The sequence below is a fragment of the Apostichopus japonicus genome, chromosome 16 (assembly GCF_037975245.1).
Source record: "Apostichopus japonicus isolate 1M-3 chromosome 16, ASM3797524v1, whole genome shotgun sequence".
Classification (NCBI taxonomy): Eukaryota; Metazoa; Echinodermata; class Holothuroidea; order Aspidochirotida; family Stichopodidae; genus Apostichopus; species Apostichopus japonicus.
The window spans coordinates 32,307,919-32,327,271 of record NC_092576.1 but is presented as its reverse complement, the minus strand read 5'-3'; the positions used below and the strand labels follow the sequence as shown (position 1 = coordinate 32,327,271).

Sequence of the window (19,353 nt, the reverse complement as noted above, 5' to 3'; positions counted from 1 at the left end):
TTAGTCACAACAATATCTTTTTGGTCATGCAAGGTTGTAATTTGCTTTTCTGTGCTTTCTGAAATGTACCATTTGGATTGAGGATACTTTAACACCCCTCTGTTAGCCTGTATCCAAACGTGTATCCAAAACTGCACGAGTCTTTTCAGAAACTTCATGAAAATTCTCACCAACAATGGTAACAAGATCAGAATACAGAATTTAATAATGACTAGACTGATGGATGATGAAATAACCAAGAGGATACTTGTGATTTTGTGCTGAACAATGAACCAACCCTTAAGTGCAGACAAGCAGAAGCTGACACAATAATATTTACACTATGCAATAAATACATCCAGGAATGGTTTGTGAAGCTGAGCGAGCGGGTTCCTCCAGTCGCCATTGATGCTCAAGACACTGATTTGTATGTGCAGGCAACATATGTTGCCCACAGGCTACCAGCTACCTTGTATACATGTAAAAGAACCGAGAGTTCATCAACTGTAAGCATCTGCTGCCAGAAGATCCCTCTCAATCAATTATACAATTCCACACACTGACAGGCTGTGATAGTAATTCATCGTTCTATGGCCACTGTAAAGGCACACTTTACTATAAACAATATGAAGAAGGAATCAAGCTGCTCCAGGATGGTGGTAGTTCCCTAGAATTGAAAACATCAGTTATCAAGGACCTTACCACGTTTTTCATTATTCATGTCTATGGTGACAAATCTAGTGAATCACTGTGCCAAGCTAGGGTAAAAATGTGAATCGAGAGGGCAATTTACTTGTCTTGCAGTTTCAACAACTACTGTACACTATCAATTCGCCAATATCCCTCACCCATTGGGCACTGTTGGGTTTTAAGACACAGCAAATGTTATGCCGAGAAGTATTCAAAGCAAGATCTTCCACATCAATTTAGGTTTGAAGATGTTTGAAGATACTGGATGAGTCTGACTCTGATGATGAAGGAGAGGAAGACCTTGATGAAGCTGAAAATGAATGTTGGAATGATGAGGCTCTAGATCAAGAAGATCAATCTGATGTAAAGTCGATTGTATCCGATTCTTATCAAGACAAAATAAAACAAGTATTCGAGGATTTCTTTCGTTGGCATGGTAACAACTAATTTAAAGTTTGCTTTTGGTTTTAAATATCAGTGAATAATAACTTATATCATGTTGATATTTCATTTTTGTGCATTATTGAGTGGTTACCATGGCAATAAATACTCTAATTGTTATTGTTAAGCCTTTTCAGGGTCTGTTCACGTTAAAGCGCCCAAATTAGCATAAATGGCATTTGGAGCATTGTGACAAAATAATTAGAGATTCTAGAGATACAAATATTATCCCCTTGGAGAGAGTCCACCTAGCTGTACCTACCATAGCATAGACAACTTCCTGAAATATGCATATGGTATGCTATACTCCCAGAAGTGCCGAAATGTGGACGGAAAATGTTGCCATTTTCAAACTGCACAATTTGTACTTTGGTCTATTCTCAACTCCAAAAGAGGATTACTCCAAATTTTGTCATAATTGAACTTTGTGGCTATATGTTCCCTCTCATCAATATTTCAGAAAATTTCATCGATGAATTTGCGAATTATTGCGAAACTGGACCAGTGTTTCGGACATCACTTTTTCCGTCCACATTTATACACCAATTTATGAGTGGCATAGTTTGGGGTTAAATAACAAATGTTGAAAGTGGTGTGCCTTTTCAGTACTGTCATAGTTGTATCAAATAAAATATATATCAGATGCATGTCCATTCAGCCACATTTTACTACACGATAAAGTTAAACAACATGCAAAATGTTTCCGTCCACATTTTGGTGATGTCCGAAACGTCATGAAGCAACTAATATATGAAGTATGTTAAAACCCACAAGACTGTTTTGTTACTCTAATTAAAGCATAAGTACTCCCTCAACTACAGTATGTACATGAAACATTTCCACTCATCCGTTTTGATTTTATAACCATTTCAATTTTTCCGTCCATATGTGTGATGTCCGAAACACCAGTGATGTCCGAAACAAGTTTTAATTAATATTGCTTTATGTTGCTTGAAAAAAAGACACAATAGATCAGCACTTCATATATTATGACAAGTTCTATTGTTACAAACATACATACTGCACTACTCAAAACTTTTTCCATCTTTACCAAATATTATAGCAAAATAACCTTAAAAGTATGTTTCGGACATCACCATGTGTTTCGGACATCACTTTTGTGAATCCAACATATTGTAAAACAGCACAAGTTTCAACTGAATGATTCAATTGGTTGATTTCAGTGTGCTAGAATACACTAAGATCCTACAAAAGAATGCTTCCTAACTTTTGGTGTCATTTGAACAACATGTATTCATCTTTTGATGACTTGTGACAAGTCTTAAATGATATTCTACATATTTGGGTATGAATGTTTCTGGGAACATCAAATTACTTGGATTTTTCTAGAACTGACATCATTAACACTACAATTTTCCATCCTTTAGTACTGAAGAAGTAAAAAAAAACGTTTAGTGATTTTTTTTCCTGACATAACATGTATCAGGATGCCATCACAGTATACAGTACATTAGAAAGTAATGCTGTAATTGTCTGCTATAGCTTGAATCAAGCTACAGTATTTGTCACAACCATAGAAAGCCTATTTATAGGCTAGAAGAACTACATCAAAGGGCCTGTGGGTACCATGCATGGACTGTCATGTGATGTGTTCCAGCTTCCATGGCGGTACCAATTTGATATTTCCCAATATCATATTGAGAATTGTAAAGTTATTTACACACAATTGGAATAGGCCTAGACGAGTTTTGTAGCACAGTAGCTCATGTTTCTATCACATCAGTCTACAGCATAGTATGTCAACGTCACTTTGAAAAACTGAACACCGTTCAGTGTCGTCTGTCGCTCTATATGTACAGTATGGAATCAGTGTGCATCTACTGTATAACACCCTATGTCAGAGCAGTTTAACTGTTGATGGGAACTTGATGGTTGTCAAGAAAAGCTACCAGTATTTTGGGAAGATGTTAGCTAAGTAGTAGGACCGTGGAACATGTCTGGTGATCTAACCTATAAATGTTGGTCAACTACTATAACTATAATGTTAAGGTGCAGACATTGCTAGGTAACTGTGTGTTGTCTGCTGCTCTAAGCCCAAATATACATTTACTGTACTAGTTAGTAAATCACAATGGGCAATGTGGAGATTAATGCAGTATATCAGATTATTAGTACCACCCTGGAACACATTACAGTACATGACCCTCTTTGACTGATACGCGGATTTACTGTGTGATGGAACCTCCAGGTTTACTCGATGGTGTCAACGGTATTAATATACACAGAGTGGTGCATCATGCATGACCATGTTTTCATTCCGAGTTGCTTCAGACTTCAGAGCTTTAGTGATATGTATACAGATATTTATCATTATGAAACTTAAGGATAAAGCTGAACAATTTGCTGAGCTGCTGTATACCATAACATCTAGGCCTGATACTTAAATGTAAGTTTAGGCCATAAGCTTAAATCATAACAATCCTTACAAAGTAAATCATTTAATTCATATGTGACAAGGAGTATTTGTACAAACCATGAATACTTGTTTTTCACATTATAATAGCCAAGGCATAATGATGAATCTCAATAAAGAAGGATATTTAAACAGTACTTATAGTACTACTAGTATAGGCTACTACTGTTGCTTAGCTGGGCCAGTGGAAGCAATCTTCAACATTGGCAGATCCAGCTCAAAGGTGCATGGGGAGGGGGTGGGAGCAGGTGGCTACCATTTGAAGGGGTGCAAAATAGTTGTTATTGCTGACATTACAGAATAGGACCAAGCATTCTAGTGGAGTTTAGGATATGATACCTCCCCTCTGAAAATTGTTTAAATAGTAGACTCAATGATAATAGCTACAACAGGTGGGTGCCAAATAAGCTATGTAGGGATGTCTCCTGTGTACATCTGTATATTAAATGACAGTAAATATTTGCTGTTTGTTTCAATTATTGCAGACTTCATCTAGGTACAGTAATGATGGAAATGTGGAAACGGTAAAAGTTAAAAAGAATTCTATAACCCTTTTGGGGGAAAAATTTCTTTGCAGTCAATAATAATACCATTTCCTGCAAAATAATGTATAAGTTGATGTTTCTGGAAAGTGTTGGTGAATGCTGGCCACTGCAAATGGTATGCTGGACAGGTAACGAATGTGGTGAAGCAGAGATTAACTTTATGCAAATGTTGATCAATGAATGGTCACTATGTGGAGTGTGATGGAGTGTTAGCTCAGTGGTTAACGCCGGTGCCTTTCAATCATAAGGTCCCGAGTTTGTGTCACTCCAAGATTAATGTATGTCGTCCAGTTACAGAGTTGTTGACAATTGACAATTCATAATCATGGCCGTTAAATATGAATGTAAGAGACTGACTTCGGTCAGCTTGCGGCTTTGATAAGCCAATGATGGCTTCTTCGCGAGTTCCTGCTTGCAGGAGGATCTAAACTACATGTGTGTATTCTGGATATGTATGAATTGAGTATGTAGTAAACAGTGATAATTCATTAACATGAAATGGGGTTATCATTTACACCAAGCCTTCAGATTTTCACTTATCACCTAAAGTATCACCTATCTTTTCACCTATCGGCTCTGTCCAGATGTTCAATTTAAAATATGTGCCTCAGGGCATTTGTTTTCCCAAGAATTTACAGTGCCAATATTTTTCAGTACACCTTGTTGATTTCCCAGTCTATGGTGTTTTAATAAACTGCATTCCCTCAAATATTCATAATATTTAGTGTAAATCTGCTACTGTCTGACTGTTGTATATATTTTGAAGCAGACTTTAGTTGCTTGAACAGGTTTGAATAGCAAAAATATTACTTTATACTGTTGTTACAGTACCTGCTGAAATATGTATTATTGTTATGCAGTTTTGTGAACATTTTTCCAAGGTGATGTCCGAAACATTCAGTGATGTCCAAAACGCTCATAAAGTAAAGTTAATGAACACTGAGGATTTGAACTATAATAAGTTCAAAACTGTCATTATACCTTGTAGGTAGCTTGTCAACAACAAAGACCCCTTTGTTACAAATTTAACTTTTGATATGATATGCGTTGTGTAGAAAACATAGTGATGTCCTAATACAGTTGTGGTGATGTTCGAAACTAGTCCAAGACAGTCTTATGTAAATCTATAAAACAAGTGTTTGCATTTTTCATTATTTCAAATAAATTTGATGCTATTTGTTAACATCACATATTGTGATGTACTGATATATATTGCTAAGTATTAACAAGCATGGCCTTCGTTTAATAATTGTCTTGTTAATCACTTGGATCACTTGTATCCCTTTTCTTTGTGTTGAACTTGGAACCTAGGAAGGGTCCATAGATCTGTAACTAAAATGCTTTTCTATTCATTATTATTGCCATTAAATGAACATCACTTGGTTTATTACTAAATATTAGGTTTAATATATTAGGTAAACCATTGGTGGGTGATGTCCGAAACAAGATCATTTTGGAGGGGTGATGTCCGAAACAAGAGTCAAGAAAAAAAAAATTCTGAGAGGACAAGACCCAGAATTTTCAGCTTTTGGTTAATATATGTGCTTAAGTTGTGGTTTAATTTTATGGTATAATTGTTACTATTAATTTCAATTTTGTTCTTTAAAGAAAAACTTTTTTAACTTTATTTCGGGAAAAATTGAATATTTTCTAACGATACTCTAATATTTTTTAAAAAACATCATCGATATCATTGAAATCTTGTCTTACAATAGCAAATTTTGTGTTAATAAAGAAAATAAAAACAGAATTCCCAAATGTAGCAGCAATGGAATGACACACCACCATTAAAAAAAGAACAAATTTTGGAAAATTTATAGATTGTCACACTTTCAACCATCTTGAATATAATTGCCAGAATAGTTTAGCTCTGGTCAATTCTGATTCATAAATTGCAGATATTAGTTATGTTATTTACTTAGAATAGAAGTTCTTTACTGTAATTTGAAAATTTGGTACCTCAGGCAACCAAATTGGGCGCTTTAACGTGAACAGACCCTTCACCTATTTAGGAACACTTTTCAGTATTTTTGGGTAGTTGCTATGACAACGGTTACTTAAACTGTACATTTGCCATCTGTGGATGGTACAGTACCACTGTATTCACAGAGCACAATTGACTATGTTTTTACACCAACATCACTAGTTTTCTTCCATTATTTTAGAAGTTACTGATGACTTTTACTGTTTTTTGGTGGTTGCCATAGCAACGGCCATTAAAAAAGGTGCCAATCCTAAGCCAAGGTACAGTATATAGGAGCTTATATTGTTTGATATACCTTAATGCATCATTACGAAACCTTGGTTCAGAGACGTTGGTCACGGGGTATAGGGTTTCAATCCCACTACTACAGTAGTTGTAGGGTGAAGCCAGGATGATCAGCATACCTCAATCTAAGTAGTACCTCACAAAGCATTGAGATATAATCAACACAATATTCACAACGGCACCTGATGACCGAGATTAAAACTGTTCTTGTATTCAACATAGAGATTGATCGCTACCAAAGACAACTGGCTTTTCCACTCAATGTGGTACAGTACACCTACAAGTTGTACATTAAGCAGGCGCCAGGCAAATGTACCCCCCCCCCCCAATCCCCAATATTTTTTGTCTGGGTTGCCTCTAAAACATGAAACCAGGCAACAGTTAATTTTCATAAACAGCACCTGCTCATTATTCTAACGTTACAACATCCAAACCTGAAGTATTTATTTGGCACTGAATCTTGACAATTATGAAATACGTCGGAATAGTTCACAATTGAAGCAAAGATATCATATCGATTATTGAAAATGATATCGCCCATTCCAACACATTAAGCATGTACAAACGGTACAACGTTTCATTACACACCGTTTTGCACAGGCATGTATGCAGCAACGTAAGTTACCTATACACTTAAGTCAATGGAGATTTGGTCGAGATACTTGATCATACCTACGGATGCCTTTAAGCTAATTTCAAATTGCCAACAACCTCTCCTATTCTAATAAGGCGTAACACACATGTACTCTCATTGGTTGCACAGTGGAAGATACAGTAGATTATAAAACAAGTTTCCACAATTTGACCACTGGAGACATTTGACCTCCGCAAAAAAAATATGATTCTTGTACTAAACGTGTCACAAGTACATACTTAATAAGAGGTTCGTCCAAGCTTTCCTTCTTGAAATATCATGTTTACGATGTTTCACAATTTGACCCATGGTGACCTTTGACCTCCACAAAAATCAATAGGTATCTTGAACTCAATGTGACACAACTACTGTACATACTATATATGAGATTGGTCCAAGCTTCCCTTCTGGAGATAGTCTCTTCAAGGTTTCACAGTTTGACCCCTAGTGACCCGTAATGACAAACAATAGGCCTTTACTACTCAACGTGGTACTTTTACACACCAAATATGATATTGGTCCAAACTTCCCTTCTTGAGATATCGTGTTTCCAAAAATGGCTTCACACACTCATCAGCCTGCATGACTACAAAGGTTACGATTATTATCGAAACCAAAAATGTGCTGGGAAAGTATATTTTATTCCTAGGAGGTGCAATGATTTTACATGAAAAGTAGATATCAAGACAATTTCAGCCCAATACCCCTATGATGTCAAACTCTATGCTGTGTGTTACAATCATGGACAATAAACATGGGCTTTAGTTACTTAAGCGCAGATAATTTAATATTTCAAGCAGTAATATCTATCCACTGGAATATATCTTACAAGAGATTTAAAGAAGTCAAAAAGGGTAAATCTTATAGGTCATTCCATATCAAATTACCAAATTTTGGAGTATGTTGTAGTTCAACATCTTTTGAAATTTCCCAAATTTATTGTATGCTTGAAACACCATAAGATAAGCATATTCAGAAAATTTCAGTTGCATTGCCTCTATATGATTATTGTATGGTGTTCCAAGCATGCAAAAAAATTGGGAACTTTTGGAGACGGTCCAGCAACAGCCATTCGTGATTTGACTCGAACGACCCTATGTTAAACTGCCATGTTGTGGAACCTAAAGAGAAAAGTGAATGGACTGAAACTGACTTACGATTTGCCCTTCATGTCTTCATCTAATCCTTGATCGTGTTGTTACGAGTCCATATGCAGGTTTATCCACCTGTACATTTAATAGAAAAATGTCCTGTAAATAGCTTTGTGTTAAGCAATGAACTTCAACCATATAAACAGTTTCTTTTATTGTGTGCCATATGTTATAAGAAGATGCAATTCGATGTTCAATACACTTTCCTAAAATCATCATAACGGTGAGAATAGAAACGAATTTAGTACAGCAACATCCTCAATACCAAATGTACGCATACCGTACAACATATGATATTCTTAAAAGGAATTCTTTGGTAGTCTATTGGAAATATGGAGAAAACATCCATACTTTTTTCATAGCCACAGTCCTAGTTCAGGAATTTTTCATCCTATGATTCAGGAGAAGTGAAGTTTTGAACCTCATGCCAACTTACTGTAATCTAATTAATATATTTTGAACAGTGGAGAACGATAAGCTCTGTGACGTCATGGCAGCACTTCTTTTCAAGAGCTGCAGAGACACTTTCATTAGCAAGCTACACTGTAGCGAGGAAAGGTAACATCTCTGAAAGTAAAATAGCGATTTAGAAAAAAAATCCAAGTGAAATTAAAAGTTAGCAATCATTTGAAGACTTAAAACATTCCAGAATTCCCCATCTAGGTATTCTTCATAATATGTTGTTCTGAAATAACAACGTTTTGGAATCACAGCCATACACAAAGACTGTACACATTCCAGTGTACTGTATCAAGACCAAGCTAAGAGTGAGGTCTGCTGAAATTCTGATCAATGTGCCTCACTGACATCACTTCTCGACATAAGTCAGTGTTACACTCAATTTTCTGGCAGAACGGGCCAACATTTCAAGCACTCTATCACAGAAACTAAAACACAAATATCACAAATCAATGATTGTTACTTTTGAGAATATGTTGACTTTTGTTAGATTTGTTTATATGAACTTACAGAATCATCCTAACTGTACTTAATACATTTGGTTGCACAGGAGTCAACCCATGGGCAATTAAATATGGCCACAAAAAATTTGAATATTCAAATTAAAAAAATAATAATGCGGGTCACTGGAGGCGCTATTCCAAGGTCATGTGAGGTCAACAGAGGTCCACCTCTCACAACCAAACAAAACCTTGACCTCTGATAACTTTGCGCATGAAGGTCGCACAGGGGTCAACCATGGACAATTTTGATCAGTTTGGAGATTGAGTTTTTGACCCATAATTGATCTTTGTTTACCTTGGATCACATGACCGTTATGTTTGGAAACGATCGCTAACCCTATTCAGACTACTTCACTTTAAGTTGTTGCAAAACTGAGTGGGCAGTTGTTTGTCCTTGAATGACTTTGGATGGCATGACGGTATTTATGAAATATTTTCCCCTCAATGAAGTGCACTCGATGCTAAAATTTGTATGCACTCCAATGTATACACACATTGTAATTTGTTATTGCTAAAATTGTATCAAATCCACCTTTGGCACATCATAACTTAAGAACCAGGTGTCCGATCGAAGTGGGAGTTAGTTTTGTCTATAAAGCACACATAGCTCTATCATATATTCAAATATTGACAAACTTATTTTTCTTTGCCCTGTATCTCCTACAGCACAGGGGTCAATTTTGATTGGCAGACCATTTGAGATCTGAATATACATGTCCACAAAAATTCAAACAACCAAAGAAACAGGTCACCAGAGTTCAACCTAAGATCAAAGGTCACAAAGATGCGGGTTGACTAAAAGCGTAACTCACAACCTTGACGGACATTTTGTTCTCAAGTTATCACAAAAATACTAGTTTTTGACCCTTAATTGACCTTTGATGACCTTGGATCACACAACTGTTAGGTTTGAAAATGATCCCCTACCTCATTTACAACTAGTTCCAAAACAACAAACATATCGGTCCATGTCAACAGGAGTTATTGCTTTGTTTATTATTTGGTTGTTGGCCCCTAACTGACCTTTGGTGACCTTTACAGGCACCGAAAACAATAGTTCACACCTTCTCACTACATGGGGATCTAAATACCAAGTTTAAGTTGAGTTCAATTTTTCATTGTTGAGTTACAGTGTACCCAAGCAAGTGTTACATACAGATACACACACACACATGTTCACTACATACAGTAGGTTCCTTTTGCTAAAGCAAGGGACTAAAAATGATATGACCAGAAGGACTGGATCCCATTTACAAATTCAGTTTAATGGATGAAATTTAAAGCAGACATGGGCTTTCAGTATATCTATCTGGTAATCTTTTTACATTCCACTGAAACATTTTCATTGTCGTCTGGCCAAATCTACTGATCTTGTACTGTAGCTTCCTGAGCAGACAGCTGGAATGTTGATCGACGTTTTGCATGGAAGTGCTTAACGAGTCACACTACTGTATACAGTCGGAGATCTGACCTAGTGACTTCCAATTGTATTTGCCATTGTGCATATTATTACTTAACATGACTGGCCTTACCACACTAAATATAAGCCAATCCCCGTCAGCAACGGGGCAGAAAACAAAATTTTGGAAAGAATAGATGACATAGCAAGTGGAATAAATGTTGAGAAAAGGGAGAAAAGTCACGTTAAGGGAGGAAAGATAACGCGTTTGGTTAAGGAAACTAACATACTATTTCAAGGGAGACTCTGACAGCATATTTTCTTATAATAAGCTGAAGAAACTTGTGTCAGTAATGTTTGAAGGAAAATAGGTAATATGACTTGGTACCTTATTTGTGTAACTGTTCAGTAATTAATCGGAAGATAATAGTGTTCGTAAAGGCTGTATTGTGTACATAGGAATGTATGCGAACATAGGGTAATTTACATGCGTTATATTCATAGGATCATGGAGTTTGAGTTTCTGTTGTTTGGTGTGTATATAGTATTAATTGTGGGATGGAGCCATCTGCACCAACAAAGATCTTGAAGGTCATGTCTCATCAATCATGTTTTTATAAATACTATATCACTTGTATTACTGGTCATGATTGCAGTTTATCATTGTCTCTTATGTACACATGAATTAATATTGACACATTGGATTTCAGGATAGCACTGAGCACTACCTGAGACAAATCACAGGAAAGAAGGTACTATTTTATGAAATCGTTACAACCGTACACAGAGAGGCAACCTTTGTTGCTGGCGTTGGAAAGAGACTGCTCAAGGCCTGTTCTGAACATGGACACGAAACAATAATTTAGACAGCCATATAGTCAGCTGGACAGATCTGGCATTTTTCAGAAACTGACACCTCGCCTGTCATCATGGGGAAAACCCTACTAAGCGTTTCCTTGTTAATATTTTCAAGGTTTCTTCCTCCTATGCCAAAACACAAGGACTCTAGTAAGTAAAAGAAACTCACCTTTTTATATTCCACTCCAAGCATTTGCTTAATGATAAGTATTGTGTACAAGAATCCCTGACTATATTCTAGTACCGTTATTCAAGAGACTGGAAACTATTATAATACTCACTGATCTTAAAAAACTAAAACATCTATTCACAGCCTTCCCACCAAATACTTCATATCTATGCCAAATCTAATTACAGGGCAAAAATCAATTATATGCAGGCCTACCCATGCTGGTATTGAGAGAACTCAGACCAAACCACCTAGGCCTAATATTTAATACTTTCAACACTGCCTTCCAATCCTACCAGCTTTTACTATTTCCACAGCCTAGATATGCCATCCTAGGTTCCTCCCTTAAAACAATACTTTCCTTCATAAATCATTGACTAGAGTTTCTTTAATTACAAGAAATGATATCTTCCCACATTGTCTCCAAGTCCCTTGAAAATATGTTACCTTCTTTCAATAAAATGTCCTAAATCATAAATTACTGTACATAAAAACTTACTCAGTTCCTTCACTACCTAAATTAACTCATTCCACATAGCCTAGCCAATATGTCGTCTCCCATTCTGCTCCTGAGAACGTTAGTTTTCTCCCCTTATACTTAAAATTTAGAGGCGGAAACTAACGTTTTTCAGGGGAGGAAACTAACAAGGTAACAAGTAAGGAAACTAAAGGGAGGCTTAGCGTTATCACGGGGCATTACCTGCAGAATAACTATTGAATTCAGCCCACTGCTACCTCAGCTTCATTAATTATTTATTTCATGGTACTGGGGAGTATCATCACTGCACTATCACTGTATCAGTGTCACTAAACGTTTATAACATGGTTGTCTGCGCGAAATATGTGCATTGACGATATAGTATTAGAAGTATATACTGTACTAAGTTAGAAGTAAGTGCTTGGGCTACATCGCGCGTCATATCATTACATTGTAAGTTTGCAGCTGAACTTGGCCTTACACAATGGTTTTCAGATTGCGATATCCTGATAGAAACGATCTTTATCTGCCAAAATAAAAGTGAAAGACCGATTAACAGATGACCAGTTTAAATGGAAATTCTTAGTTTAGCGTGCAAAATGTGTACATTCTGCAGGTTAAAGTATAGGCTAGGCTCTAAAAATGTCATCGGAGTTTCTCTATGCTTGCGAGTATGAGACTAAAATCAATTATGAAATCACACAAAGAAAAGATTCCCTGATAAGTTAATTACTTACTTGAATGTGATACCTCTTTAGTAAACTGCAGAAGGAATGACATCTTTAGACGGCCAGCCACATTTCACGAATAACCACACCTGGACTTGCGTTAGCTAACTTGGCGACCATGTTTCGATTTGAAGTTAGCATACTTGTTGGAAGCGATAGCTTCTTTGTACGGCCTATGGAGAACTTGGTAGGCACAAATTGATAAAGACTATAGAAACTAGAATTGGTTTCCTATTGGCACAGATTAATTTTTAGTAAGGAGAACAAGATCTCTTGCATGATGTATCAGTTTTTCAGAGTTTTATATGACAGTAATACTTATCATTTACCATGGATTAAGAAGTTAAAGGCGTGTTAAACAAATCAGCTGATTCCTAGGAATGTCTTATACAGTATCTGGAAGGATTTTCCAAACATTGACCTTATCGGCAATAGATACGGATCTACATTTAGTATTGATTGGCTTAAGAATAATTAATCAGAGGTTGGATAGTATGTATGAGCAGAACTAGGTTGCTGATGTCCATGTAAACACACCATGTAAGAATTACAGGATATTCAAAAGGAATCTTAACTTTGGAAAGTATCTGACAAAACTCAAGCCATTTGATCGTACAATTCATTGTAAATATCGTTGCTCTAATTTTAAAATACCAAGTATCCTTGGAAGGTACAATATAACAACATCTCTATCGAGAATAGAATATGTCATTTATGTACAAGCAACAAAATTGGAGACGAGTGTCATTACCTTTTTGAGTGTAAGGCTTTTGAATAAACCGTACACTTTATATGAAGTCATATTTCTGGAATCGGCCGAACACATTAAAAATGGAGCAATTGCTTCAATCAAGTAACAGAACAACCATTTCCAACCTTGTTAAGCTTTGCAGAGAAATTTACTACAAATTTCAGTAGTTTCTTGCCATAGGCATTGTAAATTAGTTTTTTTTTCTTACTTCTTTCTATTTTATTTTTCCGATCCACTTATGCATGTGAAGCCATTTATTCTTTTCCATTTCGCATTTCCGTCCACATTTCTTTTTCTTCTTATAAGTCCTTTTGTCAACTTTGTTGTCATATGAACTTTGTAAGCATAATTGTACTCAACATACCTCACACGAGTGAGGTGCACATAGACTGAATAAACTTGTAAACTTGTATAATGGTACGCCTATCACACCACAATTATACACTATACGTCCGCTAGAAAATTTAACCATAGTCAGAAGAAAAGAGCTACAATGATCTAAGGTAATGCTTGTTTTAGCACATTTTCACCTGTCATCATTGTTTTTGCTGCCTTTTAAGTTTATCATCAAAATTTCTGCGAGTACTCGCTTTCGGGAACAATACAAGAGAAACAATTTTTCTCTTGTCGCACTTTAGTGGATGTCAGTGTCAGTGGATGTCACCATCAGCCATTTCTCACCATCCTTTACAGAAATGAGTACTTTCTCTGGTCGGTGAGTTCTTTGATCAAAGTAAAATTATTACATCCTAATACTCAGTAAACCACCAAAGCAGGTGTCCATTAAGTTGCCAGTAGGTTTACATAATGTCCCTAGACCATCCAATTATAGGTGACATTATAACCTATTATCCATAAATCAATTTGACCTGTCACGGATTCTATGTTAAAAGTGCCCAGAATTGAAATATATCAGGACTTCTACTTTGCTCAGTCTAGAAAGCTGTTGTGTGTATTTTCTTACGTATTATTATAAAAAAAAAAATCCACAAAAACAAGTAATGGTTATAAGAAATGGTTATAAGAGTTTTGGATTCAGGACCGAATGATTATTATACACTGCCCAATTATTTCAGTAATTCGACCTCGTTGCTATACAGTAATCCATGATAATATAAATTTGGCTGGACCATTCTCGGAGAGGGGCATTCCAGGTTTCCTGAACGTTCCAGAATGGCTATGTGTTATTTTTTGACAGAGCACAGCCATGTAATTATAGGCCCGTTAGTCTCAATAGTGTTGTTTGTAAGGTCATGGAATCTATTGTTAAAAAAGTCTATGGTTAGTCACTTCAGCAGTCAGTCTTTGATCAGAGTCTCAACATGGTTTTTGTCAAAAAGGTCTTGTCTCACTAATATTCTTGAGTTTATGAAAGATGTGACAAGCTCACTAAATAGGCAGAAGTCTGTAGCTGTTGTGTTCCTGGATTTCCAGAAGGCCTTTGATAAAGTTCCCCATCAGCGTCTTTTCCTTAGGATGAAGAGTATGGGTGTCAATGGAAATTTATTTTCTTGGATCGAGAATTGGCTTGGTAATAGGAAACAGAGGGTGGTAATTAAAGGCTGTGCTTCTTATTGGCAGGACGTTACCAGTGGGGTTCCACAAGGGTCTGTGTTGGGTCCCTTGTTGTGTGTTGCCTATAAAAAATACATCGACGGAGATATTTTGTGTACAGCTAAGATCGTTTGCTGATGACACCAAATTGTATTCTGAGGTCTCTTCCAAAAGCGATTCTGAGAAGTTTCAAACGGATTTGGATAAGGTTTTTTGCCAGGCCTCAGGGGTGGCAAAGGCTTTTTATTATTGATAAATGCAAGTTAATGCACATTAGTAGAAGTAACCAAAAATTTGCATACAATCTTAATGGTGTGGAGATACATACAGGAGGTCTGTTGAAAGAGACCTTGGTATCTACATTGAATCATCTCTGCAACATTCTAAACATTGTCTTGAAGCTGCTAAAGAGGTAATAGGTTTTAGGTATGATCAAGAGGACCTTCAGTTTTCTGAACCCATATTTTGCTAAGGCATAAGGAAGTACTTGAAAAGGTCCAGAGGAGGGCTACTAGGACGATTAGTTTCTTCAAGAGTGTTTCTTATTATAGGCGGTTACAACTGTTGAATCTCACCACACTGGAGCTTAGGAGGTTACGTGGGGACTTGTTCCAGGTTTTCAAGATTGTGTATGGTTTTGACAATTTATCTTTTACCGACTGTTTCATGTTTGCTAATAGTAGTTGTACCAGAGGTCAATGTCTTGAAGGGTGTGAAGACTTGCGCAAAAAGAAGCATCTAATGCCGGTAATCTGACCTAGTTTCGAATGAGGTGTAACAGAAGTGTTAGACACCACCATCGATCCCAATAGTAGAAGTAGTAATAATAGTAGTAGTAGTAGTACGTAGTAGTTGTAGATTCAACTGTAGGGACATGTTGTTAATAGCATGGCTGGGAAGGTTAAAGTGTACTCCCAGTCTTCATGGTAATGAGTGTGGATCTGTGACCATAGAATCACTTCTTGAGGTTGGTTTTGGTTTCGCCAACATACTGGATGCCCCAAACTCTACAAGAGATCAAATAGATGATGATAGATGATAACATACATCCAAGCATATTATTTTTTATGCCTGGATGTTTACACTGAGGGTCTTAAAACCTGGAGGATTGAAGGTTTTAGAAAATCTTGAAGGACAAGAGGATTCCACAGCGACACCTGGCAGACGGGGAACACTATGATAAACTTTGAGCTCTTCTAGCTCAAAATCTAATCTGTCATGGTAGCAAAGGTTAATTTTTTTGTATGATAGCCCATTCCATTAACCATCATATGGTGGGTGAGACATGTCCTTTGGAAACTTTGATCTTTGATCTAGTGGCCTTGAAAAGTGACAAGTTCAGTCTGTAAGTCAAGTTTGTGAGCAATTAAATGTAGTGCAATACCTGTAACACTTCACTGTACGACTTGAAAGCAACACTGCTCTGAAATGACAAGGAGCGCAAAATGTGACAAAATATCAATTGAAGATACTGTAAGATTTTTAATGGATTTTAGTTTGAATGATATTGATAATCGCAAATGTGAGGCGTTATATTATGAATTTTTGCCGTCATCACCTCTAATATTCTGATGATTAAGTGAAATCGGCGATACATAAATGTAATGATGGCAATGAAATGATAACTTTGAAATAAAGTAATTCATTTTGATAAATAAAGGATGACAGATAAAGAAGTTAACAAAATGATTTTCTATTAGTAGTAGTTCGTGTGGCATTTTGCGATTCCTCAAAAGAAAACTTTTGGAATCTGACAAAATTCACATGCACCCATGCTAAAGGCCTTGCTTTGTGAGATTACGAGATGGTACTCCCGATAGCATGGAGTAGCGTGGGTATGCAGATAGGGAATTCTGATCTTCCATTGAGGTTTAGTAACGACTAGGCTAAGAAGCCTTCAAATCAGTTTCGATAACTCCAAGATATGATTAAAAAGATCAAGATGATTATCTTAGTTTATTTTCCCATAATCCGTGAATAAGTGATTTGAAAAACAAAATGAGTTCTCTCAGGTAGCTAACAATGTCGTCATGTAAAAAAAGATTGTTATGAAACATACTGGAAAACATCAGCACTTTAAAAATATTACTATTGCTGTAATTAATTAAATGCTTCAAAGAACCAATCACAAGTGAAGTCAAGATGTTTCCAGTAAGCTAGGTCTAAAGTACACACATGTTCCCTGACATTAAAAGCATTTGCCTAGAATATTATTGTTCTGAAAGACTTAAATGTAGATATTACAAAATACAAATTCTTAGCCTGTTCTTGTAAAAACTGGCGTTAATACGTTCCAAGGATGCAGCAAAGGAAGTTAGCTTTTAGGGACTTCAATGTATGGCACGCTACACTATGACATTCTCTTAAAAGGAATGTCAAAAGTGTTTATAACCATAGTAGATGCAAGAGATCTCATGAAGTGTTAATATACAATATATAACTACATTGGCAATTATAGTAAATTGCCTAAAATATCAACATATCAAAATTAATTACAAATAAAGACAAAATGAATGTAAACCAATGCAATTTTTCTAAAGGGTAGCGATTTGATATCAGAACCAGAAAGTCATTGTGAAACAAAATAATGACTCTTCACGGCACAATAAGTTGGCACAAAAGGCATGCCATAGTTCATAGAGAATATCTATCAGTTCATGAACCAAAAGAATATGCTAAATGCTGAAAAAGCTTCATATGGCCTACTAGTAACAAATACAAACATAATTGTAAACATGTTTACAAATTGATGCAACATTTTGTGTTTTGTGTGTGTGAGAGAGTGAGTGTTATTCCAGATGTAATATTGTAGTTCCTTGGGGGATTTTTTGAAATTCGACAATGCAAATATAAAGTGAGTTTGGTACATTTATGCTTAAACAGTATAACAATGTTCTACCTTCCAACTTTCATGAGATTTATAAGAATAATATTAGAAGTCGAATCGTATCAGTCATAAACGTGCTCGGCTGCTTCATTCTCTGCTTGATGAGACTTTTAAAATGTTATCTCTTTACCATTTCTAAGTAGTTGATAATGGATTCTTCTTTCCTTGATCATTTTCCCTATAATAAGACCTCAAATAAGCTATGTTGTTATCAAATCTCCACTACATCAATAAAGTCGTTGGTCATGACAAAATAGTGTAAAGTTACGTATGTGAAGAGTGTAAGTTACGTAAATAAAGAGTGGAACTCAACATTTCAATGTAATATCATTTCAGTGTATTGGTATATAATTTAAAACAAACTGTTGAACTGCAAACTTGTAAGCAATGGTTATATCGAATGAAAATGGGCGTGATTCCTGCATGGCCACACGATATGCAAGGTACCCATTTGCAAATGTGCCCTTTAATACGACTGCCATAACAGTTTACCTGCCTCGTGCATTTCAATATGCTCTCGCAGTAGATCACAGGAAATTTGAGCTGTGTAAAGTGACTTTTCCAAGCTTGTTTCCTTTGCTAGGCTTGGCGAATAAATTATGTAACACACAGGTTAACGTTCCAGACTAATAACTTGAAAGGTTAAGTAAGTGGGCAGTGGCGAAAAATGAACTGCAATTTTATTAAAGGGCGGTTTTTCAAATGCATTGCTTCTGACTAGCGACCCTAGAGGAAATCACAATTTAGAAATCATTAACAAATTAAGGCAGGGTACCTCTGTTTCTATATCGCAGGAGTTGTGATGCTGAAGTGACTGGTTCAAATTCGTTCCATAGAAATTGTTATTTGTTCTTTTCCATCAAAATGAGCATGTGTTATAGTTTCGCTACTTAATGTACTTAAACATAATACCTACTTAATCCAATCCAAGATGTTGCACTTATTTTGTCATTTACTTCAATCGTTCATTCAGTACCAATGTTATAACATCGTCGTTGATTCCTGTACTGATTTATACTGATGTGGCTGATTTATACTGATGTGTCAGTTACGTGGCGGATTTCTGCTGATGTGGCAGCTAGAAGTGGCGTCAGTGTATCATTATCTGGTACCTTCAGTTTCCTTTCCCTAGCCTTTTGACAGTCTGTACCCCTGCAGCAAAATAAATTGCAAAAGTTGCAAAGAAATGTGAACATAGATAGATCTACGTTACAACGAAAATAAAGTTTAACATTGTTTTACCTAATTCTTTTCAAGAAAATATAGTTTTTACTTTGCTGGTTTGAACCCATAAGTAGTATATATCATGCTACTTCAGGGGGTGGGGGAGGTGAAGTTGCATGATGTATACTACTCCCTTATTGGTCAAGCCTGTCTATAAAAAAAACAGTCCACTTCAAATTTACTCTAGCATTAATAATGTG

General features: G+C 36.2%; 1 protein-coding gene across 18 annotated transcripts in view; it reads right to left on the bottom strand.

Moving 5' to 3' along the window:
- Positions 1–12,967, bottom strand: part of LOC139982121 (uncharacterized) — a 325,984-nt gene extending 313,017 nt beyond the window's left edge. For 2 of the 18 annotated variants that reach the window (XM_071994675.1, XM_071994678.1), the window contains exons 1-3: positions 12,747–12,947; positions 8,580–8,710; positions 8,150–8,218 (exon numbers count right to left, since the gene is read on the bottom strand). The gene's annotated coding sequence lies outside the window, so the exon portion shown is untranslated. Of the gene's footprint in view, positions 1–8,149; positions 8,219–8,579; positions 8,711–12,490; positions 12,536–12,742 lie in introns of all 18 variants that reach the window. The other 16 variants (XM_071994676.1, XM_071994679.1, XM_071994673.1 and 13 more) reach the window with 14 other exon arrangements.
- Between the last annotated feature and the right edge of the window lie 6,386 nt (positions 12,968–19,353).